This window comes from Camelus bactrianus, chromosome 2 (genome assembly GCF_048773025.1).
Source record: "Camelus bactrianus isolate YW-2024 breed Bactrian camel chromosome 2, ASM4877302v1, whole genome shotgun sequence".
Classification (NCBI taxonomy): Eukaryota; Metazoa; Chordata; class Mammalia; order Artiodactyla; family Camelidae; genus Camelus; species Camelus bactrianus.
Genome location: NC_133540.1, coordinates 4,351,235 through 4,367,584, shown reverse-complemented (window position 1 = coordinate 4,367,584; position 16,350 = coordinate 4,351,235).

Below are 16,350 nucleotides of genomic sequence, written 5' to 3'. Positions count from 1 at the left end.
CACGGCCGACTGTGTGGGGGAGGTTTGGGGCCGCCCTCCACGAAGATGCCTGGTGTCACAGGTGTTCCCTGGCAGGGGGAAGTCCGCTAATTATCTCCCTTGTCCATGGGGAGGCACTAGATGCTACCTGCTTTTCCAGCCCAACCCCCGCCTTTCCCCGGCAGCCCGCACTGGGAGGGACTGGGGGAAGACACTCGAATGGCTCCTAGGAGAACCCGGGTGCTGCAGACAGAAGACGGAACTTCCCCACACTCAGAATTACGGAACACGGCTGACTGTGTGGGGGAGGTACGGGGCCGCCCTCCACGCAGCTGCCTTGTGTCACAGGTGTTCAATCGCAAGGGGAAGTCCGCTAATTACCTCCCTGGTCCATGGGGAGGCACTAGATGCTACCTGCGTTTCCAGCCAAACCCCCGCCTTTCCCCGGCAGCCCGCACTGGGAGGGCCTCGGGGAAGACACTCGAAGGGCTCCTAGGAGAACCTGGGTGCTGCAGACAGAAGACGGAACCTCCCCACACTCAGAATTCCGGAACACGGCTGACTGTGTGGGGGAGGTTCGGGGCCGCCCTCCACGCAGCTGCCTGGTGTCACAGGTGTTCCCTGGCAGGGGGTAGTCCGCTAATTACCTCCCCTGTCCATGGGGAGGCACTAGATTCTACCTGCTTTTCCAGCCCAACCCCCGCCTTTCTCCGGACGCCCGCACAGGGAGGGACTCGGGGAACACACTCGAAGTGCTCCTAGGAGAACCCGGGTGCTGCAGACAGAAGACGGAACCTCCCCACACTCAGAATTCCGGAACACGGATGACTGTGTGGGGGAGGTTTAGGGCCGCCGCCCACGCAGCTTCCTGGTGTCACAGGTGTTCCCTAGCAAGGGGAAGTCCGCTAATTACCTCCCCTGTCCATGGGGAGGCACTAGATGCTACCTGCGTTTCCAGCCAAACCCCCGCCTTTCCCCGGCAGCCCGCACTGGGAGGGACTCGGGGAAGACACTCGAAGGGCTCCTAGGAGAACCCGGGTGCTGCAGACAGAAGACGGAACCTCCCCACACTCAGAATTCCGGAACATGGCTGACTGTGTGGGGGAGGTTCGGGGCCGCCATCCACGCAGCTGCCTGGTGTCACAGGTGTTCCCTGGCAGGGCGTAGTCCGCTAATTACCTCCCCTGTCCATGGGAAGGAACTAGATGCTACCTGCGTTTCCAGCCCAACCCCCGCCTTTCCCCGGCAGCCCGCACTGGGAGGGACTCGGGGAAGACACTCGAAGGGCTCCTAGGAGATCCCGGGTGCTGCAGACAGAAGACGGAACCTCCCCACACTCAGAATTCCGGAACACGGCCGACTGTGTGGGGGAGGTTTGGGGCCGCCCTCCACGAAGATGCCTGGTGTCACAGGTGTTCCCTGGCAGGGGGAAGTCCGCTAATTATCTCCCTTGTCCATGGGGAGGCACTAGATGCTACCTGCTTTTCCAGCCCAACCCCCGCCTTTCCCCGGCAGCCCGCACTGGGAGGGACTGGGGGAAGACACTCGAATGGCTCCTAGGAGAACCCGGGTGCTGCAGACAGAAGACGGAACTTCCCCACACTCAGAATTACGGAACACGGCTGACTGTGTGGGGGAGGTTCGGGGCCGCCCTCCACGCAGCTGCCTTGTGTCACAGGTGTTCAATCGCAAGGGGAAGTCCGCTAATTACCTCCCTGGTCCATGGGGAGGCACTAGATGCTACCTGCGTTTCCAGCCCAACCCCCGCCTTTCCCCGGCAGCCCGCACTGGGAGGGACTGGGGGAAGACACTCGAATGGCTCCTAGGAGAACCCGGGTGCTGCAGACAGAAGACGGAACTTCCCCACACTCAGAATTACGGAACACGGCTGACTGTGTGGGGGAGGTTCGGGGCCGCCCTCCACGCAGCTGCCTTGTGTCACAGGTGTTCAATCGCAAGGGGAAGTCCGCTAATTACCTCCCTGGTCCATGGGGAGGCACTAGATGCTACCTGCGTTTCCAGCCAAACCCCCGCCTTTCCCCGGCAGCCCGCACTGGGAGGGACTCGGGGAAGACACTCGAAGGGCTCCTAGGAGAACATGGGTGCTGCAGACAGAAGACGGAACCTCCCCACACTCAGAATTCCGGAACACGGCTGACTGTGTGGGGGAGGTTCGGGGCCGCCCTCCACGCAGCTGCCTGGTGTCACAGGTGTTCCCTGGCAGGGGGTAGTCCGCTAATTACCTCCCCTGTCCATGGGGAGGCACTAGATTCTACCTGCTTTTCCAGCCCAACCCCCGCCTTTCCCCGGACGCCCGCACAGGGAGGGACTCGGGGAACACACTCGAAGGGCTCCTAGGAGAACCCGGGTGCTGCAGACAGAAGACGGAACCTCCCCACACTCAGAATTCCGGAACACGGATGACTGTGTGGGGGAGGTTTAGGGCCGCCCCCCACGCAGCTTCCTGGTGTCACAGGTGTTCCCTAGCAAGGGGAAGTCCGCTAATTACCTCCCCTGTCCATGGGGAGGCACTAGATGCTACCTGCGTTTCCAGCCAAACCCCCGCATTTCCCCGGCAGCCCGCACTGGGAGGGACTCGGGGAAGTCACTCGAAGGGCTCCTAGGAGAACCCGGGTGCTGCAGACAGAAGACGGAACCTCCCCACACTCAGAATTCCGGAACACGGCTGACTGTGTGGGGGAGGTTCGGGGCCGCCATCCACGCAGCTGCCTGGTGTCACAGGTGTTCCCTGGCAGGGCGTAGTCCGCTAATTACCTCCCCCGTCCATGGGAAGGAACTAGATGCTACCTGCTTTTCCAGCCCAACCCCCGCCTTTCCCCGGCAGCCCGCACTGGGAGGGACTCGGGGAAGACACTCGAAGGGCTCCTAGGAGATCCCGTGTGCTGCAGACAGAAGAAGGAACCCCCCCACACTCAGAAATCCGGAACACGGGTGACTGTGAGGGGGAGGTTCAGAGCCGACCTCCACGCAGCTGCCTGGTGTCACAGGTGTTCCCTGGCAGGGGGAAGTCCGCTAATTACCTCCCCTGTGCAGGGGGAGGCACTAGATGCTACCTGCTTTTCCAGCCCAACCCCCGCCTTTCCCCGGCAGCCCGCACTGGGAGGGACTCGGGGAAGACACTCGAAGGGCTCCTAGGAGATCCCGGGTGCTGCAGACAGAAGACGGAACCTCCCCACACTCAGAATTCCGGAACACGGCCGACTGTGTGGGGGAGGTTTGGGGCCGCCCTCCACGAAGATGCCTGGTGTCACAGGTGTTCCCTCGCAAGGGGAATTCCGCTAATTACCTCCCCTGTCCATGGGGAGGAACTAGATGCTACCTGCGTTTCCAGCCAAACCCCCGCCTTTCCCCGGCAGCCCGCACTGGGAGGGACTCGGGGAAGACACTCGAAGGGCTCCTAGGAGATCCCGTGTGCTGCAGACAGAAGAAGGAACCCCCCCACACTCAGAAATCCGGAACAAGGGTGACTGTGAGGGGGAGATTCGGGGCCGCCCTCCACGCAGCTGCCTGGTGTCACAGGTGTTCCCTGGCAGGGGGTAGTCCGCTAAAAACCTCCCCAGTCCATGGGGAGGCACTAGATTCTACCTGCGTTTCCAGCACAACCCCCTCCTTTCCCCGGCATCCCGCACTGGGAGGGACTGGGGGAAGACACTCGAAGGGCTCCTAGGAGATCCCGTGTGCTGCAGGCAGAAGAAGGAAACCCCCCACACTCAGAATTCCGGAACACGGGTGACTGTGTGGGGGAGGTTCGGGGCCGCCCTCCACGCAGCTGCCTGGTGTCACAGGTGTTCCCTCGCAAGGGGAATTCCGCTAATTACCTCCCCTCTCCAGGGGGAGGCAGTAGATACTACCTGCGTTTCCAGCCAAACCCCCGCCTTTCCCCGGCAGCCCGCACTGGGAGGGACTCGGGGAAGACACTCGAAGGGCTCCTAGGAGAACCCGGGTGCTGCAGACAGAAGACGGAACCTCCCCACACTCAGAATTCCGGAATACGGATGACTGTGTGGGGGAGGTTTAGGGCCGCCCCCCACGCAGCTTCCTGGTGTCACAGGTGTTCCCTCGCAAGGGGAAGTCCGCTAATTACCTCCCCTGTCCATGGGGAGGAACTAGATGCTACCTGCGTTTCCAGCCAAACCCCCGCCTTTCCCCGGCAGCCCGCACTAGGAGGGACTCGGGGAAGACACTCGAAGGGCTCCTAGGAGATCCCGTGTGCTGCAGACAGAAGAAGGAACCCCCCCACACTCAGAAATCCGGAACAAGGGTGACTGTGAGGGGGAGGTTCAGTGCCGCCCTCCACGCAGCTGCCTGGTGTCACAGGTGTTCCCTGGCAGGGTGATGTCCGCTAATTACCTCCCCTGTCCAGGGGGAGGCACTAGATGCTACCTGCTTTTCCAGCCCAACCCCCACCGTTCCCCGGCAGCCCGCACTGGGAGGGACTGGGGGAAGACACTCGAAGGGCTCCTAGGAGAACCCGGGTGCTGCAGACAGAAGACGGAACCTCCCCACACTCAGAATTCCGGAACAAGGGTGACTGTGTGGGGAAGTTTAGGGCCGCCCTCCACGCAGATTCCTGGTGTCACAGGTGTTCCCTCGCAAGGGGAAGTCCGCTAATTACCTCCCCTGTCCAGGGGGAGGCACTAGATGCTACCTGCGTTTCCAGCCCAACCCCCGCCTTTCCCCGGCAGCCCGCACTGGGAGGGACTCGGGGAAGACACTCGAAGGGCTCCTAGGAGATCCCGTGTGCTGCAGACAGAAGACGGAACCTCCCCACACTCAGAATTCCGGAACACGGCCGACTGTGTGGGGGAGGTTTGGGGCCGCCCTCCACGAAGATGCCTGGTGTCACAGGTGTTCCCTGGCAGGGGGAATTCCGCTAATTATCTCCCCTGTCCAGGGGGAGGCACTAGATGCTACCTGCTTTTCCAGCCCAACCCCCGCCTTTCCCCGGTAGCCCGCACTGGGAGGGACTCGGGGAAGACCCTCGAAGGGCTCCTAGGAGATCCCGGGTGCTGCAGACAGAAGATGGAACCTCCCCACACTCAGAATTCCGGAACACGGCCGACTGTGTGGGGGAGGTTTGGGGCCGCCCTCCACGAAGATGCCTGATGTCACAGGTGTTCCCTGGCAGGGGGAAGTCCGCTAATTATCTCCCTTGTCCATGGGGAGGCACTAGATGCTACCTGCTTTTCCAGCCCAACCCCCGCCTTTCCCCGGCAGCCCGCACTGGGAGGGACTGGGGGAAGACACTCGAATGGCTCCTAGGAGAACCCGGGTGCTGCAGACAGAAGACGGAACCTCCCCACACTCAGAATTCCGGAACACGGCTGACTGTGTGGTGGAGTTTCGGGGCCGCCCTCCACGCAGCTGCCTTGTGTCACAGGTGTTCCCTCGCAAGGGGAATTCCGCTAATTACCTCCCCTCTCCATGGGGAGGCACTAGATGGTACCTGCGTTTCGAGCCAAACCCCCGCCTTTCCCCGGCAGCCCGCACTGGGAGGGACTCGGGGAAGACACTCGAAGGGCTCCTAGGAGATCCCGTGTGCTGCAGACAGAAGAAGGAACCCCCCCACACTCAGAAATCCGGAACACGGGTGACTGTGAGGGGGAGGTTCAGAGCCGCCCTCCACGCAGCTGCCTGGTGTAACAGGTGTTCCCTGGCAGGGTGATGTCCGCTAATTACCTCCCCTGTCCATGAGGAGGCACTAGATGCTACCTGCGTTTCCAGCCCAACCCCCGCCTTTCCCCGGCAGCCCGCACTGGGAGGGACTCGGGGAAGACACTCGAAGGGCTCCTAGGAGATCCCGGGTGCTGCAGACAGAAGACGGAACCTCCCCTCACTCAGAATTCCGGAACACGGCCGACTGTGTGGGGGAGTTTTGGGGCCGCCCTCCACGAAGATGCCTGGTGTCACAGGTGTTCCCTGGCAGGGGGAAGTCCGCTAATTATCTCCCTTGTCCATGGGGAGGCACTAGATGCTACCTGCTTTTCCAGCCCAACCCCCGCCTTTCCCCGACAGCCCGCACTGGGAGGGACTGGGGGAAGACACTCGAATGGCTCCTAGGAGAACCCGGGTGCTGCAGACAGAAGAAGGAACCCCCCCACACTCAGAATTCCGGAACACGGGTGACTGTGTGGGGGAGGATCGGGGCCGCCCTCCACGCAGCTGCCTGGTGTCACAGGTGTTCCCTCGAAAGGGGAATTCCGCTAATTACCTCCCCTCTCCATGGGGAGGCACTAGATGCTACCTGCGTTTCCAGTCAAAACCCCGCCTTTCCCCGGCAGCCCGCACTGGGAGGGACTCGGGGAAGACACTCGAAGGGCTCCTAGGAGAACCCGGGTGCTGCAGACCGAAGACGGAACCTCCCCACACTCAGAATTCCGGAATACGGCTGACTGTGTGGGGGAGGTTCGGGGCCGCCCTCCACGCAGCTGCCTGGTGTCACAGGTGTTCCCTGGCAGGGCGTAGTCCACTAATTACCTCCCCTGTCCATGGGGAGGAACTAGATGCTACCTGCTTTTCCAGCCCAACCCCCGCCTTTCCCCGGCAGCCCGCACTGGGAGGGACTCGGGGAAGACACTCGAAGGGCTCCTAGGAGATCCCGTGTGCTGCAGACAGAAGAAGGAACCCCCCCACACTCAGAAATCCGGAACACGGGTGACTGTGAGGGGGAGGTTCAGAGCCGCCCTCCACGCAGCTGCCTGTTGTCACAGGTGTTCCCTGGCAGGGTGATGTCCGCTAATTACCTCCCCTGTCCATGAGGAGGCACTAGATGCTACCTGCGTTTCCAGCCCAACCCCCGCCTTTCCCCGGCAGCCCGCACTGGGAGGGACTCGGGGAAGACACTCGAAGGGCTCCTAGGAGATCCCGGGTGCTGCAGACAGAAGACGGAACCTCCCCACACTCAGAATTCCGGAACACGGCCGACTGTGTGGGGGAGTTTTGGGGCCGCCCTCCACGAAGATGCCTGGTGTCACAGGTGTTCCCTGGCAGGGGGAATTCCGCTAATTATCTCCCTTGTCCATGGGGAGGCACTAGATGCTACCTGCTTTTCCTGCCCAACCCCCGCCTTTCCCCGGCAGCCCGCACTGGGAGGGACTGGGGGAAGACACTCGAATGGCTCCTAGGAGAACCCGGGTGCTGCAGACAGAAGACGGAACCTCCCCACACTCAGAATTCCGGAACACGGCTGACTGTGTGGGGGAGGTTCGGGGCCGCCCTCCACGCAGCTGCCTTGTGTCACAGGTGTTCCCTCGCAAGGGGAAGTACGCTAATTACCTCCCTGGTCCATGGGGAGGCACTAGATGCTACCTGCGTTTCCAGCCAAACCCCCGCCTTTCCCCGGCAGCCCGCACTGGGAGGGACTCGGGGAAGACACTCGAAAGGCTCCTAGGAGAACCTGGGTGCTGCAGACAGAAGACGGAACCTCCCCACACTCAGAATCCCGGAACACGGCTGACTGTGTGGGGGAGTTTCGGGGCCGCCCTCCACGCAGCTGCCTGGTGTCACAGGTGTTCCCTGGCAGGGGGAAGTCCGCTAATTATCTCCCTTGTCCATGGGGAGGCACTAGATGCTACCTGCTTTTCCAGCCCAACCCCCGCCTTTCCCCGGCAGCCCGCACTGGGAGGGACTGGGGGAAGACACTCGAATGGCTCCTAGGAGAACCCGGGTGCTGCAGACAGAAGACGGAACTTCCCCACACTCAGAATTACGGAACACGGCTGACTGTGTGGGGGAGGTACGGGGCCGCCCTCCACGCAGCTGCCTTGTGTCACAGGTGTTCAATCGCAAGGGGAAGTCCGCTAATTACCTCCCTGGTCCATGGGGAGGCACTAGATGCTACCTGCGTTTCCAGCCAAACCCCCGCCTTTCCCCGGCAGCCCGCACTGGGAGGGCCTCGGGGAAGACACTCGAAGGGCTCCTAGGAGAACCTGGGTGCTGCAGACAGAAGACGGAACCTCCCCACACTCAGAATTCCGGAACACGGCTGACTGTGTGGGGGAGGTTCGGGGCCGCCCTCCACGCAGCTGCCTGGTGTCACAGGTGTTCCCTGGCAGGGGGTAGTCCGCTAATTACCTCCCCTGTCCATGGGGAGGCACTAGATTCTACCTGCTTTTCCAGCCCAACCCCCGCCTTTCTCCGGACGCCCGCACAGGGAGGGACTCGGGGAACACACTCGAAGTGCTCCTAGGAGAACCCGGGTGCTGCAGACAGAAGACGGAACCTCCCCACACTCAGAATTCCGGAACACGGATGACTGTGTGGGGGAGGTTTAGGGCCGCCCCCCACGCAGCTTCCTGGTGTCACAGGTGTTCCCTAGCAAGGGGAAGTCCGCTAATTACCTCCCCTGTCCATGGGGAGGCACTAGATGCTACCTGCGTTTCCAGCCAAACCCCCGCCTTTCCCCGGCAGCCCGCACTGGGAGGGACTCGGGGAAGACACTCGAAGGGCTCCTAGGAGAACCCGGGTGCTGCAGACAGAAGACGGAACCTCCCCACACTCAGAATTCCGGAACACGGCTGACTGTGTGGGGGAGGTTCGGGGCCGCCATCCACGCAGCTGCCTGGTGTCACAGGTGTTCCCTGGCAGGGCGTAGTCCGCTAATTACCTCCCCTGTCCATGGGAAGGAACTAGATGCTACCTGCGTTTCCAGCCCAACCCCCGCCTTTCCCCGGCAGCCCGCACTGGGAGGGACTCGGGGAAGACACTCGAAGGGCTCCTAGGAGATCCCGGGTGCTGCAGACAGAAGACGGAACCTCCCCACACTCAGAATTCCGGAACACGGCCGACTGTGTGGGGGAGGTTTGGGGCCGCCCTCCACGAAGATGCCTGGTGTCACAGGTGTTCCCTGGCAGGGGGAAGTCCGCTAATTATCTCCCTTGTCCATGGGGAGGCACTAGATGCTACCTGCTTTTCCAGCCCAACCCCCGCCTTTCCCCGGCAGCCCGCACTGGGAGGGACTGGGGGAAGACACTCGAATGGCTCCTAGGAGAACCCGGGTGCTGCAGACAGAAGACGGAACTTCCCCACACTCAGAATTACGGAACACGGCTGACTGTGTGGGGGAGGTTCGGGGCCGCCCTCCACGCAGCTGCCTTGTGTCACAGGTGTTCAATCGCAAGGGGAAGTCCGCTAATTACCTCCCTGGTCCATGGGGAGGCACTAGATGCTACCTGCGTTTCCAGCCCAACCCCCGCCTTTCCCCGGCAGCCCGCACTGGGAGGGACTGGGGGAAGACACTCGAATGGCTCCTAGGAGAACCCGGGTGCTGCAGACAGAAGACGGAACTTCCCCACACTCAGAATTACGGAACACGGCTGACTGTGTGGGGGAGGTTCGGGGCCGCCCTCCACGCAGCTGCCTTGTGTCACAGGTGTTCAATCGCAAGGGGAAGTCCGCTAATTACCTCCCTGGTCCATGGGGAGGCACTAGATGCTACCTGCGTTTCCAGCCAAACCCCCGCCTTTCCCCGGCAGCCCGCACTGGGAGGGACTCGGGGAAGACACTCGAAGGGCTCCTAGGAGAACATGGGTGCTGCAGACAGAAGACGGAACCTCCCCACACTCAGAATTCCGGAACACGGCTGACTGTGTGGGGGAGGTTCGGGGCCGCCCTCCACGCAGCTGCCTGGTGTCACAGGTGTTCCCTGGCAGGGGGTAGTCCGCTAATTACCTCCCCTGTCCATGGGGAGGCACTAGATTCTACCTGCTTTTCCAGCCCAACCCCCGCCTTTCCCCGGACGCCCGCACAGGGAGGGACTCGGGGAACACACTCGAAGGGCTCCTAGGAGAACCCGGGTGCTGCAGACAGAAGACGGAACCTCCCCACACTCAGAATTCCGGAACACGGATGACTGTGTGGGGGAGGTTTAGGGCCGCCCCCCACGCAGCTTCCTGGTGTCACAGGTGTTCCCTAGCAAGGGGAAGTCCGCTAATTACCTCCCCTGTCCATGGGGAGGCACTAGATGCTACCTGCGTTTCCAGCCAAACCCCCGCCTTTCCCCGGCAGCCCGCACTGGGAGGGACTCGGGGAAGTCACTCGAAGGGCTCCTAGGAGAACCCGGGTGCTGCAGACAGAAGACGGAACCTCCCCACACTCAGAATTCCGGAACACGGCTGACTGTGTGGGGGAGGTTCGGGGCCGCCATCCACGCAGCTGCCTGGTGTCACAGGTGTTCCCTGGCAGGGCGTAGTCCGCTAATTACCTCCCCCGTCCATGGGAAGGAACTAGATGCTACCTGCTTTTCCAGCCCAACCCCCGCCTTTCCCCGGCAGCCCGCACTGGGAGGGACTCGGGGAAGACACTCGAAGGGCTCCTAGGAGATCCCGTGTGCTGCAGACAGAAGAAGGAACCCCCCCACACTCAGAAATCCGGAACACGGGTGACTGTGAGGGGGAGGTTCAGAGCCGACCTCCACGCAGCTGCCTGGTGTCACAGGTGTTCCCTGGCAGGGTGATGTCCGCTAATTACCTCCCCTGTCCATGAGGAGGCACTAGATGCTACCTGCGTTTCCAGCCCAACCCCCGCATTTCCCCGGCAGCCCGCAATGGGAGGGACTCGGGGAAGACACTCGAAGGGCTCCTAGGAGATCCCGGGTGCTGCAGACAGAAGACGGAACCTCCCCACACTCAGAATTCCGGAACACGGGTGACTGTGTGGGGGAGGTTCGGGGCCGCCCTCCACGCAGCTGCCTGGTGTCACAGGTGTTCCCTGGCAGGGGGAAGTCCGCTAATTACCTCCCCTGTGCAGGGGGAGGCACTAGATGCTACCTGCTTTTCCAGCCCAACCCCCGCCTTTCCCCGGCAGCCCGCACTGGGAGGGACTCGGGGAAGACACTCGAAGGGCTCCTAGGAGATCCCGGGTGCTGCAGACAGAAGACGGAACCTCCCCACACTCAGAATTCCGGAACACGGCCGACTGTGTGGGGGAGGTTTGGGGCCGCCCTCCACGAAGATGCCTGGTGTCACAGGTGTTCCCTCGCAAGGGGAATTCCGCTAATTACCTCCCCTGTCCATGGGGAGGAACTAGATGCTACCTGCGTTTCCAGCCAAACCCCCGCCTTTCCCCGGCAGCCCGCACTGGGAGGGACTCGGGGAAGACACTCGAAGGGCTCCTAGGAGATCCCGTGTGCTGCAGACAGAAGAAGGAACCCCCCCACACTCAGAAATCCGGAACAAGGGTGACTGTGAGGGGGAGATTCGGGGCCGCCCTCCACGCAGCTGCCTGGTGTCACAGGTGTTCCCTGGCAGGGGGTAGTCCGCTAAAAACCTCCCCAGTCCATGGGGAGGCACTAGATTCTACCTGCGTTTCCAGCACAACCCCCTCCTTTCCCCGGCATCCCGCACTGGGAGGGACTGGGGGAAGACACTCGAAGGGCTCCTAGGAGATCCCGTGTGCTGCAGGCAGAAGAAGGAAACCCCCCACACTCAGAATTCCGGAACACGGGTGACTGTGTGGGGGAGGTTCGGGGCCGCCCTCCACGCAGCTGCCTGGTGTCACAGGTGTTCCCTCGCAAGGGGAATTCCGCTAATTACCTCCCCTCTCCAGGGGGAGGCACTAGATACTACCTGCGTTTCCAGCCAAACCCCCGCCTTTCCCCGGCAGCCCGCACTGGGAGGGACTCGGGGAAGACACTCGAAGGGCTCCTAGGAGAACCCGGGTGCTGCAGACAGAAGACGGAACCTCCCCACACTCAGAATTCCGGAATACGGATGACTGTGTGGGGGAGGTTTAGGGCCGCCCCCCACGCAGCTTCCTGGTGTCACAGGTGTTCCCTCGCAAGGGGAAGTCCGCTAATTACCTCCCCTGTCCATGGGGAGGAACTAGATGCTACCTGCGTTTCCAGCCAAACCCCCGCCTTTCCCCGGCAGCCCGCACTAGGAGGGACTCGGGGAAGACACTCGAAGGGCTCCTAGGAGATCCCGTGTGCTGCAGACAGAAGAAGGAACCCCCCCACACTCAGAAATCCGGAACAAGGGTGACTGTGAGGGGGAGGTTCAGTGCCGCCCTCCACGCAGCTGCCTGGTGTCACAGGTGTTCCCTGGCAGGGTGATGTCCGCTAATTACCTCCCCTGTCCAGGGGGAGGCACTAGATGCTACCTGCTTTTCCAGCCCAACCCCCACCGTTCCCCGGCAGCCCGCACTGGGAGGGACTGGGGGAAGACACTCGAAGGGCTCCTAGGAGAACCCGGGTGCTGCAGACAGAAGACGGAACCTCCCCACACTCAGAATTCCGGAACAAGGGTGACTGTGTGGGGAAGTTTAGGGCCGCCCTCCACGCAGATTCCTGGTGTCACAGGTGTTCCCTCGCAAGGGGAAGTCCGCTAATTACCTCCCCTGTCCAGGGGGAGGCACTAGATGCTACCTGCGTTTCCAGCCCAACCCCCGCCTTTCCCCGGCAGCCCGCACTGGGAGGGACTCGGGGAAGACACTCGAAGGGCTCCTAGGAGATCCCGTGTGCTGCAGACAGAAGACGGAACCTCCCCACACTCAGAATTCCGGAACACGGCCGACTGTGTGGGGGAGGTTTGGGGCCGCCCTCCACGAAGATGCCTGGTGTCACAGGTGTTCCCTGGCAGGGGGAATTCCGCTAATTATCTCCCCTGTCCAGGGGGAGGCACTAGATGCTACCTGCTTTTCCAGCCCAACCCCCGCCTTTCCCCGGTAGCCCGCACTGGGAGGGACTCGGGGAAGACCCTCGAAGGGCTCCTAGGAGATCCCGGGTGCTGCAGACAGAAGATGGAACCTCCCCACACTCAGAATTCCGGAACACGGCCGACTGTGTGGGGGAGGTTTGGGGCCGCCCTCCACGAAGATGCCTGGTGTCACAGGTGTTCCCTGGCAGGGGGAAGTCCGCTAATTATCTCCCTTGTCCATGGGGAGGCACTAGATGCTACCTGCTTTTCCAGCCCAACCCCCGCCTTTCCCCGGCAGCCCGCACTGGGAGGGACTGGGGGAAGACACTCGAATGGCTCCTAGGAGAACCCGGGTGCTGCAGACAGAAGACGGAACCTCCCCACACTCAGAATTCCGGAACACGGCTGACTGTGTGGTGGAGTTTCGGGGCCGCCCTCCACGCAGCTGCCTTGTGTCACAGGTGTTCCCTCGCAAGGGGAATTCCGCTAATTACCTCCCCTCTCCATGGGGAGGCACTAGATGGTACCTGCGTTTCGAGCCAAACCCCCGCCTTTCCCCGGCAGCCCGCACTGGGAGGGACTCGGGGAAGACACTCGAAGGGCTCCTAGGAGATCCCGTGTGCTGCAGACAGAAGAAGGAACCCCCCCACACTCAGAAATCCGGAACACGGGTGACTGTGAGGGGGAGGTTCAGAGCCGCCCTCCACGCAGCTGCCTGGTGTAACAGGTGTTCCCTGGCAGGGTGATGTCCGCTAATTACCTCCCCTGTCCATGAGGAGGCACTAGATGCTACCTGCGTTTCCAGCCCAACCCCCGCCTTTCCCCGGCAGCCCGCACTGGGAGGGACTCGGGGAAGACACTCGAAGGGCTCCTAGGAGATCCCGGGTGCTGCAGACAGAAGACGGAACCTCCCCTCACTCAGAATTCCGGAACACGGCCGACTGTGTGGGGGAGTTTTGGGGCCGCCCTCCACGAAGATGCCTGGTGTCACAGGTGTTCCCTGGCAGGGGGAAGTCCGCTAATTATCTCCCTTGTCCATGGGGAGGCACTAGATGCTACCTGCTTTTCCAGCCCAACCCCCGCCTTTCCCCGACAGCCCGCACTGGGAGGGACTGGGGGAAGACACTCGAATGGCTCCTAGGAGAACCCGGGTGCTGCAGACAGAAGAAGGAACCCCCCCACACTCAGAATTCCGGAACACGGGTGACTGTGTGGGGGAGGATCGGGGCCGCCCTCCACGCAGCTGCCTGGTGTCACAGGTGTTCCCTCGAAAGGGGAATTCCGCTAATTACCTCCCCTCTCCATGGGGAGGCACTAGATGCTACCTGCGTTTCCAGTCAAAACCCCGCCTTTCCCCGGCAGCCCGCACTGGGAGGGACTCGGGGAAGACACTCGAAGGGCTCCTAGGAGAACCCGGGTGCTGCAGACCGAAGACGGAACCTCCCCACACTCAGAATTCCGGAATACGGCTGACTGTGTGGGGGAGGTTCGGGGCCGCCCTCCACGCAGCTGCCTGGTGTCACAGGTGTTCCCTGGCAGGGCGTAGTCCACTAATTACCTCCCCTGTCCATGGGGAGGAACTAGATGCTACCTGCTTTTCCAGCCCAACCCCCGCCTTTCCCCGGCAGCCCGCACTGGGAGGGACTCGGGGAAGACACTCGAAGGGCTCCTAGGAGATCCCGTGTGCTGCAGACAGAAGAAGGAACCCCCCCACACTCAGAAATCCGGAACACGGGTGACTGTGAGGGGGAGGTTCAGAGCCGCCCTCCACGCAGCTGCCTGTTGTCACAGGTGTTCCCTGGCAGGGTGATGTCCGCTAATTACCTCCCCTGTCCATGAGGAGGCACTAGATGCTACCTGCGTTTCCAGCCCAACCCCCGCCTTTCCCCGGCAGCCCGCACTGGGAGGGACTCGGGGAAGACACTCGAAGGGCTCCTAGGAGATCCCGGGTGCTGCAGACAGAAGACGGAACCTCCCCACACTCAGAATTCCGGAACACGGCCGACTGTGTGGGGGAGTTTTGGGGCCGCCCTCCACGAAGATGCCTGGTGTCACAGGTGTTCCCTGGCAGGGGGAATTCCGCTAATTATCTCCCTTGTCCATGGGGAGGCACTAGATGCTACCTGCTTTTCCTGCCCAACCCCCGCCTTTCCCCGGCAGCCCGCACTGGGAGGGACTGGGGGAAGACACTCGAATGGCTCCTAGGAGAACCCGGGTGCTGCAGACAGAAGACGGAACCTCCCCACACTCAGAATTCCGGAACACGGCTGACTGTGTGGGGGAGGTTCGGGGCCGCCCTCCACGCAGCTGCCTTGTGTCACAGGTGTTCCCTCGCAAGGGGAAGTACGCTAATTAACTCCCTGGTCCATGGGGAGGCACTAGATGCTACCTGCGTTTCCAGCCAAACCCCCGCCTTTCCCCGGCAGCCCGCACTGGGAGGGACTCGGGGAAGACACTCGAAAGGCTCCTAGGAGAACCTGGGTGCTGCAGACAGAAGACGGAACCTCCCCACACTCAGAATCCCGGAACACGGCTGACTGTGTGGGGGAGGTTCGGGGCCGCCCTCCACGCAGCTGCCTGGTGTCACAGGTGTTCCCTGGCAGGGGGTAGTCCGCTAATTACCTCCCCTGTCCATGGGGAGGCACTAGATGCTACCTGCGTTTCCAGCCCAACCCCCGCCTTTCCCCGGCCGCCCGCACAGGGAGGGACTCGGGGAACACACTCGAAGGGCTCCTAGGAGAACCCGGGTGCTGCAGACAGAAGACGGAACCTCCCCACACTCAGAATTCCGGAACACGGATGACTGTGTGGGGGAGGTTTAGGGCCGCCCCCCACGCAGCTTCCTGGTGTCACAGGTGTTCCCTCGCAAGGGGAAGTCCGGTAATTACCTCCCCTGTCCATGGGGAGGAACTAGATGCTACCTGCGTTTCCAGCCCAACCCCCGCCTTTCCCCGTCAGCCCGCACTGGGAGGGACTCGGGGAAGACACTCGAAGGGCTCCTAGGAGATCCCGGGTGCTGCAGACAGAAGACGGAACCTCCCCACACTCAGAATTCCGGAACACGGGTGACTGTGTGGGGGAGGTTAGGGGCCGCCCTCCACGCAGCTGCCTGGTGTCACAGGTGTTCCCTGGCAGGGGTAAGTCCGCTAATTACCTCCCCTGTCCATGGGGAGGCACTAGATGCTACCTGCTTTTCCAGCACAACCCCCGCCTTTCCCCGGCAGCCCGCACTGGGAGGGACTCGGGGAAGACACTCGAAGGGCTCCTAGGAGATCCCGGGTGCTGCAGACAGAAGACGGAACCTCCCCACACTCAGAATTCCGGAACACGGCCGACTGTGTGGGGGAGGTTTGGGGCCGCCCTCCACGAAGTTGCCTGGTGTCACAGGTGTTCCCTGGCAGGGGGAAGTCCGCTAAATATCTCCCTTGTCCATGGGGAGGCACTAGATGCTACCTGCTTTTCCAGCCCAACCCCCGCCTTTCCCCGGCAGCCCGCACTGGGAGGGACTGGGGGAAGACACTCGAATGGCTCCTAGGAGAACCCGGGTGCTGCAGACAGAAGACGGAACCTCCCCACACTCAGAATTCCGGAACACGGCTGACTGTGTGGGGGAGGATCGGGGCCGCCCTCCACGCAGCTGCCTTGTGTCACAGGTGTTCCCTCGCAAGGGGAAGTCCGCTAATTACCTCCCTGGTCCATGGGGAGGCACTAGATGCTA